The sequence below is a fragment of the Euwallacea fornicatus genome, chromosome 8 (assembly GCF_040115645.1).
Source record: "Euwallacea fornicatus isolate EFF26 chromosome 8, ASM4011564v1, whole genome shotgun sequence".
NCBI classification, from domain to species: domain Eukaryota; kingdom Metazoa; phylum Arthropoda; class Insecta; order Coleoptera; family Curculionidae; genus Euwallacea; species Euwallacea fornicatus.
This window is the reverse complement of record NC_089548.1, coordinates 2280391-2290124: the sequence shown is the minus strand read 5'-3', so window position 1 is coordinate 2290124 and position 9734 is coordinate 2280391. Positions and strand designations below refer to the sequence as shown.

General features: G+C 37.3%; 1 protein-coding gene across 1 annotated transcript in view; it reads left to right on the top strand.

The window, feature by feature from the left end:
- The first annotated feature begins 460 nt into the window (after nt 1-460).
- Nucleotides 461-9734, top strand: part of Cad87A (cadherin-87A) — a 78010-nt gene continuing 68736 nt past the window's right edge. The window contains exon 1 of the mRNA XM_066284795.1: nt 461-628. The gene's annotated coding sequence lies outside the window, so the exon portion shown is untranslated. The remainder of the gene's footprint in view (nt 629-9734) is intronic.

Below are 9734 nucleotides of genomic sequence, written 5' to 3'. Positions count from 1 at the left end.
TTTGCTCTGTGACCCTGCGCAATTTTTTTTTTTTTTTAGTTGCTGAGATACCAAGACACATTATGGCTTGTTTACGATTGTGCGAGTGGTGGAGAGTGAGAGCTCTGAAAAGTCTTTTCCAAGAGTGCAGGTCCTCACTTGAGTTATTGCGATCAATAGACGATAGACACCTCTCTATTAAATCACAATTCAGGGGTTAATTTTCGTGTTGTCGGTGAATTTTTTAAAATAAAATTGAGCCTAAATTTGTAGGGTAATTTGAAAAAAAGTCAGATTTGATCATCAACGTTATAATTAAACGATGCGATTCGACAAGTGTCCTGCCCAATTATTGAAATCCCAAATTCGAGCCGGGCACTTTCGCACCGTCGCGTCGCCGTGCCCAACTTCCAACTCCCGACTCCGTTACCGGAGTTTCGAATTGAGAGACTCGTCCACCGTCATCAGTTATCGGCGAACTTCAGCCCAAACTCAACTCCCGTCCAGTCCAAAAATAGTTTCGAACAATTTTCGGAAGTTACGTGCGGAAGTTGCAACTTGTTCTGACAGTTTCGGGGTTCGACGGTTTTATGGTCGCGACTGTTTTGGTGCTTGTCGCCATTTACGGAGGAAAAATTTAGATTTTCCGGTGAGTAAGTTTTCTTGGAAAAAATTTCGACGTCAGTTGATGTGGGCTTGGCCGAATGAGCATCATCACCATTATAAAACGACAAAAAAGTACCTGGTCCGAAAATATATGAGATTTTTTTCTCAAAAACTTAAAAAATTAAAACTATCAGAATTGCGAAATATCACCGGAGAATTTTTTTTTGAAAATGGAGATATTGGAGAAGCTCTCAGGTCAAAGAATTAGCTTGAGCTAAGCTCGAATCCTTAGTCAAGTTTGAACGTATTAAGAACCATTAATGCGAATATCGCACAAAACTGTTAAATATGTATATTTTTTAAAGGTTTCCAAACAGATTCTTATCGGTTTTAAAGCCCCTAATGCTCCGACAACGAGTGATAAATGGCCCAACTTACGTGTAATGCCTACATAAATGTTGGGATTTTCCTATTGAGATAAGTCACGACAATTTTTGAATTAATCACCAATTTTATTGTTATATTTGTGTTTTTACATCACAACACAATTTTTCGATTGGAAAACAAAAGAAAAAATGAATTTTCGCAGCTTGTGGGACATGAATTTCAGTATAGATGGGAGCTTCATGAAGTTCCTGAAATGCCATCCTTCACAGGAAGCACATATAAACACAGAAAAGCACATAAATGATATACCAGACTGTAGATTGAGAGATATTTAAACATTTGCGTAATGTAATATTTCAGGATCACTTCTAAACATTAACTCATCCTTAATGTAATTTAACTAGTTAGAAACTCGATAGTCAGTTAATACTTATGAATTGTCGTGTGATGGGCTGATGTCCGTAGTATTCCAAATACAGTTAACAAACTTATATGTAGTGGCAGGAACCATACAACTTTATCCCACCTGTTTGCAAGTAATTTGCAGATGAATTCACGTTAAAGAGGTCAGAAAATGGAACTGAAGTAATCGATAATTATTTCAGGATGGAAAAGAATGTTTTCCACAACTTTAATCGTTGTTTGTGATCAATGAAAGTACTAATTTGAATTAAAATTTTTTTCCTGTTTGGTATTTTCCGCAAGTGAGCAGGGGATAACAGCTGGATAGTGCAAGATATGGAATAACCCCACTTACTCACTGAAATCACCCACTCTCTTCTTTCTGATCCCAGAACTGCCTTTTCCGCAGTACTTGGAAGGCTGACTTACCTTCTCCTTCTACTTTCTCTTCTGCTCCATTCCTCCACGGGTTTTCTTCATATAATTTCTTCTGCCACTTTTTTAAATGTGATCCATTTCATCGCACACTTTATGTGTTCTCTTCCTATTATTTTACAATTCCAATTTAATTCACTCGTTCCATTTTCCATCCAGAACATAACAACAGGGTATCCCAGGAGTGTTTTCAAGTCTCTCCTGGCATTGCTCTCACTTTTCAGCACCCTGTACCCACCATATTCTATACAGATATTTACCCAAGGCTTCATGTCCTGTAAACATCTATATCATTTCGTATTGTAGTGCGTCCATCCTGCCTTGTACCATCTATTCATGCTTGACTCTAAAATATTTGACCATCCCTCGCGTCGCTCCGTTATAGTTACTCCTTTCTTTCACCATTCTCTTCTTGGCATACGTTCTACTTTCGTACCCATTTTCCCAATCAACCTTCTCAAATCGACTCAGAAGGTCCTTGTCATCCTCATTACCAACGTGTGACTTGTTTATTCTAGTAGTACCTCACACTTCTTAACTCCAATATTTTCCGTCATACTGGTGCAGCATCCAGCATGACAGAAGAAATCGCCAGCACTAAGACTCTCCTATGGTTATAACCGGGACCACCCACCCTCTGCGTGATTCCAGATAGAGTCCCAATTACTTTGGCCACTTTTTCTATGGTCTGCCGTATGTTTTTTCTACGTGACAAGCACGAGTTCGTCCATTGTTACTCTGAGACTTCTTGTACCCTTCCGTCTGCCAACATCACCATCTAATTTCTCCATGGCCATGTTAAATCATCTTTCTCTTGAAATGTGAATTCTCAGTTCCATTGTCTGCTTTGTTCTCAGTCCCCGGGGGTTCTTGGTGTTGGCACAGACTTCGCACCGTTTTGCGTTCACTATTGGAGTGATGGCACTGAAGAACCGCACTATGGCCTGAACTAATCTTTACACTTTCGCCGAGTACTAAAACCGTTAAATTGCTAAATCGAGAGTATTTCAAGAATAAATCTTCAAAAATTATAGACAAACTGTCTTATGTTTTTTCAACTTCTCCTTCACTCTCCACCACCTCAGCGACCTCTTCGTCTCCCATTTAGTTTCTTTAGAATAGTCAGTGAGTTTAGTCAAAAGCATCATTATCTTCAGAATCTCTTACTTTCTTGTAATTTTCACCTCAGGTATTCGTAGGAGGAACTCTAGCAATTTGTAGATACAATCAAACCTTCCTCCTTCGTTCTGACGCATTAAAAATTAGTTTATGAGTTATGAATTAGCGCACTCCCTCAGACTATTTAAGGTTGACATGCATTAGTCAGGACCAGAAAGGGATACCTTCAAGACTGATGTTCTTCTATGGTCTTGGATGATGCAATCTAAATTTCCAAATTCCACACCAAAAGTGTTTTTAGTGTTCAATTCAAATCAACGATTTCATAAACGTTATTAATAAATTAGTTTCTGAAGTTGTGTTAAGGTTCAAGGGTGTTTACGAAACGGGGAAGCCCCAAATATGGCTACATGCCACCTTATTTCGATTTATGACCCGAAAGTTTGTAGCTTCCGGCGCCGTGTGTATATTTTACCACTTACAGGGCCTCGTGGCGGCAAACTTTGCGGCCATATAATACATCCGATTTTTCTATATTACCTGTGAGAGTTTGACATCATAAACTCGCTGAAACAGATCATTAAAGTCACCATTGTTTGATAATTTCAAACTTAAATACGATTTATCTAAAGTTCCGCACTTACCTCTCTCCTGGGGTGCGCTGAATATTCCTTTCACCCGACGGGCAATAATTTATACGTCATGTTTCTCGTTGTTCATAATATTGTATTCTTGGAATGGATCAAGGATATATGAGATATAGAATGTAATTAACTTGCTTCTCAAATTCTTAAAATGGATCCTCGGTTTCCCTGGCTACCACCATTGAGATTGTGGAACCTTAATTATAAAATTTGAAAGACCTTGACCGTGTCAGTGACAAGGTCAGTGCAACCAGAGCAAAGCTCAGGCGATGAATCTAATTTTTCTCTTGCTCTGCCTCTTTCAGTTCGCGAAATATGCACTAACATTAATATTGGTTTAGTAAATTTTGAAAGTGGTTTGAAATGAAGATTCTTCAAATTGCTCTTTTAAGATTCTGGAACCTTCATGGAAGTTACCAGGGCCGAATATTGACCTTGAATGCTCGAAATTTCCCTGAAATATGCAGGACAATTCACATTTGCGATTCACCATTAGGATCTCGGGAACTAAAGGAGATACGAAGAAGTTTCAAATTTCGTAATTTAACGTTTGACCAAATGCAGACTTCAAAATGTAAATTTTCTGAGTACTTTTTTTAATTTGTTCTGATAACTTCGGAAGTACTCGAAGTTGAAATTTTCAAAACGGCATTTGGTCAAGCGCAAAGTTAAGCATTTTTGTCCTCATTTAAGATTCTTACTATCTCGTCTAACTTACAAAATCCCAATGGTGAGAGTCGAATTTCAAATGCTCTGTATAAATAATGGTGAATAAAATGCAGACATTTTTATTATTTAGATATGGAAGTTTTTCTGCAGCAAGTTCTTGTTCTTTAGGTGCACCCGATTTTTAATTAAAGCATTTGGATGTTGTTTCAATGCTCCGGCCCGGAAATTATTAAATAATGCAAATGAAAGTCTTGTTAAAGCGCCCTTGTTTCCAGAGAATAACAAATTGCTGGCACTAGGCCAAGCTAGAAAAGTTATATTTTACAGATGGGATTGTTTTGAGTTTCTAATCTCTGAAATTACACAGCTTCGGATTGTTACCCGAAGTTCGGGTTAGTTGTCTACGAAGAGCGATGCAAAGAGCTATAAATTCTCTATCATGTGTAGGTACTTACACCTGTAACTTATAGATAATAAATCAGGAAGACAATGCGTCAGTTCCCTAATCATCTGTGCGACCTAGTTTTTCCAGACTTTTCCTCCCAGGTGCCTCAAATTGCCAACAAAATTATTTCGCCTGCGATATGTCTCTAGCTTTTCTCTGAGGAAAACCAAGCGATGTGACAAGATAGTGCCTGGGGACACTCGCCCCTTAGATCCGCCACTGCCTGTCAGATATTGTATAATAATAATGTCAAAAACATGAGTTTGTATGACTGCTGATTGCTCTGCTCTGCCATATGAAAATTGTGTAGTTAGGCCCCGTTTTTACTGGTGCTGGATGAGTTTTAAAAGCGACGGGCTAAAGCACAACTCCCATTATGATACGCTAATGACTTATTATGTATTAAATGCTGAAAAGGTGGGTCAGTAATTTGAAAATCATGTCTTTGAAGCCCATGAAAGCAGGACCGTGTGAGGCACAACTTTAAACAAAGGAACACCAAAAATCACGGTTGTACTTCAAGGGGTTAAAAAGGCGAAACGCGCTCGTAAAAGTTTGAGTGATAGGAGATCGCTAGAGGCTCTGAAAAATGAAGTACGCCGCTGATTTTCATGGATATTGAACCTTTCGTATTCCAATTTTGGCAGAAATCGGTGTTGCACCCAAAAAAGGAAATATGCAAATATTCAGAAGCCGTGATCTATCATTAAAATTTTTGTAATTTCGTAGATGCTGCGAGAAGCAAGAATGTACGAGAGATATTCATGAATATTAAAACTTTAAAATTAGTAATTTAATACGAGAAAAATCAGGGTCATATCGAAAATTATTCAAAATACGGAAAGGTCAAAAAAAAGACCATGGTTAATATATATATATATATATATATATCTGTTATGAATTCTGTACGGAGAAGGGAATAGCAATTTAATAAATTCGGACTTTTTGGCACAAAAGTCTGTTCAATTTTAAAACGTTTACGATTTAAAAATATGTAATTGCTAGTTTTATCGATCGAGTTTTACTGTTATTGTGGCTCTAAATTTTTTCAATTTTGGACAACTACTACAAACCACAAATTTCGCCATTGGATTCATAAAAATTCGCTTTCCTGAGAAGGTTTTCTGCCATTTGAAACAAACACCAAAAGCAGTGGCGCACCGAAAAAGAGATAATTGTAATACATTGCCGAATTCTATCACATCGTCATTCACCATTGGCGTATTTGATGCATTTTAAGTGGCTTCACATTAAGCCTCTGTGCACCGGCACTGTCACGAAAGGAGGCTCATAATTTTTCAACCAATTTCGAAACTAAAATTATAGAATTTTTTTTTTTAATATTAAATATGCTCTCTTTTCTCTTTCTCTTTCTCTTCCTCTCTCTCTCCCTCTCTCTTCCTCTTTCTCCTTCTCTTTTTCTTTTTCTTTCTCTTTCTCTCGCTCTTCCTTCACCTTCATTTGAGTTCCAATTAGAAACCTTCATTATAGCTATGATAGAAATCTTTAAATGATAAAGTCGATCGCACCCGGACCCGAATATTTTTGCTGAAGTTTTATTTCCGGTTTAAAGGGATCAGGCTTCAGGTCACTTCCCGGCATAAATCCAAAGGGATTCGGTTTGATTAAGCTCCGTAATTATGAAATATGCTGCAGGGTTTAATTGAGTTACATCTTGTAGATAATGTGGTGATTACCCTCTCTTCCTTCCCTGGTGATTGTCAGCGTTTAACGCTTAAGAAAACCTTGAAACTGAAAGCTTCGAGGCATCGAGCAGTATGTTATTGAATTTTTTTTCAGGGTGTCAAAAGTTGCGCCTAGAAAGAATGAATAATAAAAGAATGGATTCAATGGAAAGTTGCGGGACATGGAAAACGACTTAAAAACGGAAACGTATCCATCATGGCTCGTTACGTATTCAGTCCCGTGAAGAAAGAGTGGAATTTGGCCGACAAAAAATTTGGTATTTATATGACTGCTTCACCTTTATCAAGCTCCTTTTTCGCCCAGTCGAGAAGCAAATTCGCACCATCTAAAACTCTCGGAGCTAATTTATAATCAACCTAATGTTTACTCTCCACCCTTTTGTTAACTCAATTGCCAGCCTGTCTGAAAAATTAAGACTTTGCTGTTGGCGAATTAAATTTTCAGGATATTGTTTGCAGAGCTCTGAAAATGTTTGCGATAAGTTAAACCAGGGATTATGCATTTTTAATAAATTTGCCCTAATTAGAGCTAGAAATCAGAAATTTAAGGTTTTTTTTTTTTGATACATTTCGTTGAAGAAACATTTCTTTGATTGAATCTTGGAGCGAAATTGGCAGTAGAAACGTACACAAAACGGGTACAAAACCAATTCAGGGAAGATAAAATCGTTCAAAAAACGAAATGGATTGAAAATTTAATTTTGCTTAAAGCAAATGACATTCTAAATATAGAATATTCAATTAAGGACGGACAGAGAACTACGCTTTGGGGTAATTTTTGAATAAACTGGGGAAATTGAGTTAAGAGACGTTTACTGCTCCATTTTCGCATTTCGTACAGGTGCTTTGCTTTGAAGTATTTTATGGAATAATGAGGGATTTATGTCTAAATAAATTTAATTGCATTAGGAGTTCAATCACTCGAAACAAACCTGTATCGCTCAAAAAATTAACTGAGACACTGTAAAAACACTAAAACACCCTTAAAAAACACGTACCCTTACAGTAAAGATATGTGATCAGGATGTTATTGTAATCACATTGATTGATTTGGAACTGAAAAACTCTGCGTTGGTTGGATGTTCGGTATTTGTGTTATAACTGAAAATTCATGGATGTAATAAACTTTGTTTTCCTACTGTTTCAACAATATTTCAGCCCCGCTTTTACAGCTTAAAAAACTGAATATTTGGTGTTTAAAAACGAAATTCTGAGCCTAAAATCACTGAAAATGGGTGCTGATGTCTCGCTATAAAATGTCCTTTGTGCCGTTATTTCAGTCAACAATCAACTACATACACTATAATCTGAAAGCTGCAAAGCTTCACATTGTGGTGTTTGCTTGTTGCCTTGAGATCGAGAATACCACCTTGATTTCAAGTAAAACTCGGTTATATATTGAAGCTCAGCTACTGTTTTACTGCATAAGTTGCAATATTACAGCTGATATAAATCCGTTTTATTGTTTTAATTTCTAAGTTATATTTTGTGTTTTGTGCAAGTAGCTGTGCCTGAGCTGTCCGATTGGGATGTTAAACAAATAAGGGTGTAATAGTATATTATTGTACGAGGATTACATGATAACCATTACTCCCTCAGAAGTCTCAGGCGAGGGGCACACGGGTCACTTGATCACTGTTTCCGATTTCGCTCTTCCAGATTTCGAAATATCAAATTGAAATATTTTACCTACGGTTTACTCCTTAGAAGTTACACGATCAGGATTCACAACTCCTGGTTAAAATCTACAGGGTAGAGCTTGTTCGAGGGTCGCGATTATCCGAATTTTAGTCGTACTGTCCGTATGTTCTTCCAAGCTTAATCAAGTTTACGTCAGCTTTTACATCTGTATGCAAATCTATCAAGAGGAGTGCATGGTTTTGCCTCAAGGCTTTGAGAAGTGCGAGTCTTTCGTCTGCTCAGATTTCAATTTCCAGATATACATAGAGGACCAAAAGTCTCGCATAAATTTGTTAAAAATTGCTAGAAGGACTTTTGACGAAAATGCCGGAACACGTCAGATATTGTTATTAGTTGTGCATTTTTTTATGTTACTGACTTGTATACGGAGTTGCCGAAGTAGTAGGTAAACATGCCTTTTAATCTTTTTTGTTATGAAACCTCATGTAACTTTTGAGTTCTTTGATAAATTCTGAACGTGTTTCATGTAACATGTCCATGTCTAAATTCAAAAGTTATGAAATTATCTGCGTGACATGGCTATTAAATTGGCCTTCGACATTGCCTGACCTCACATCTATGAATTTTTTGGGGTTATCTGAAACATAGAGTATATTTAAATAAGCTAGCAATAGAGAAAAGTTAAAACTTAAAATTACTCAAGAAGCTCAACAAGTATCACCTCAAAGGATAGGGAAAGATCTTGAGGAATTTAAACTGCGACTTGCCCACTGTCAGGAAGTCAACGGGGCAGTTCTCACATTTAATATATTAGTTTGTACCGGATTTTATTGTTATTTTTCAAGTATTTATAGTTCTATCGTTGTTCCTACTTTCTGTCATTTTTTCGAAAAATTTTGAATTAAGTAACGGGTATTTTACATGAAATATGTTACGAATTTCTCAAAGATCCCGAAAACGGATATAATATACTTGGAGTGCCACAGAGAAAACTGAAAAGGTACATTTATCTACTACACAAGTAACCCGCCCTGTTTTCATTATCGTTCCGCACATATCGGGAAGTCTCATGAACCACATTTCTTCCAGGGAAATCGTACGCATTCCCAGACACCTTTCCACATAACTGGAAACGGAAACACTGAGAGGGTCAAAACCTTCCGAAATTAAACAGCGACTTCAAGCTTCGGAAAACAGAGAATCAGTATCGTGGGATAAAAAGTTTCGGATTACGAAAACTCTTGACCCTTTAACAATAAAACTTTAACCCGACTATTCCGCTAACGAAACATCTCCCGAATATGGCAAACTTTTGAATATTTTTGTCGTTCACTTTGAACGCCCGGTATTTGGGACACCCTGTATACATTTACCCAGGTGATGGCTCCGATACTGCACCTTTCTTTGGCATCATTCGCGATAAGAATTTTGGAACGGATGGCCTGGAATTAGGTCTTTCCCTCTGTAATCTAATATTATTAAAGTAGAAGTAAGGCAAAGTGAAGTTGCCACTAAAAGGGAATCTGTTTATTAAGATAAAGTTTCAGAGCAGCTTTTACCGGTTGAAACGTACCTTGTTGCGGTAACGTTGAGGGGAGCATATCGTACGCCGAATGAACATTTAAGTTTCATCCTTTTCACTTAGCAAAATACAGAAGCTCGAACAGTTTTAAGGGTTCGGTTAGGTATTTTGCCGGTGTT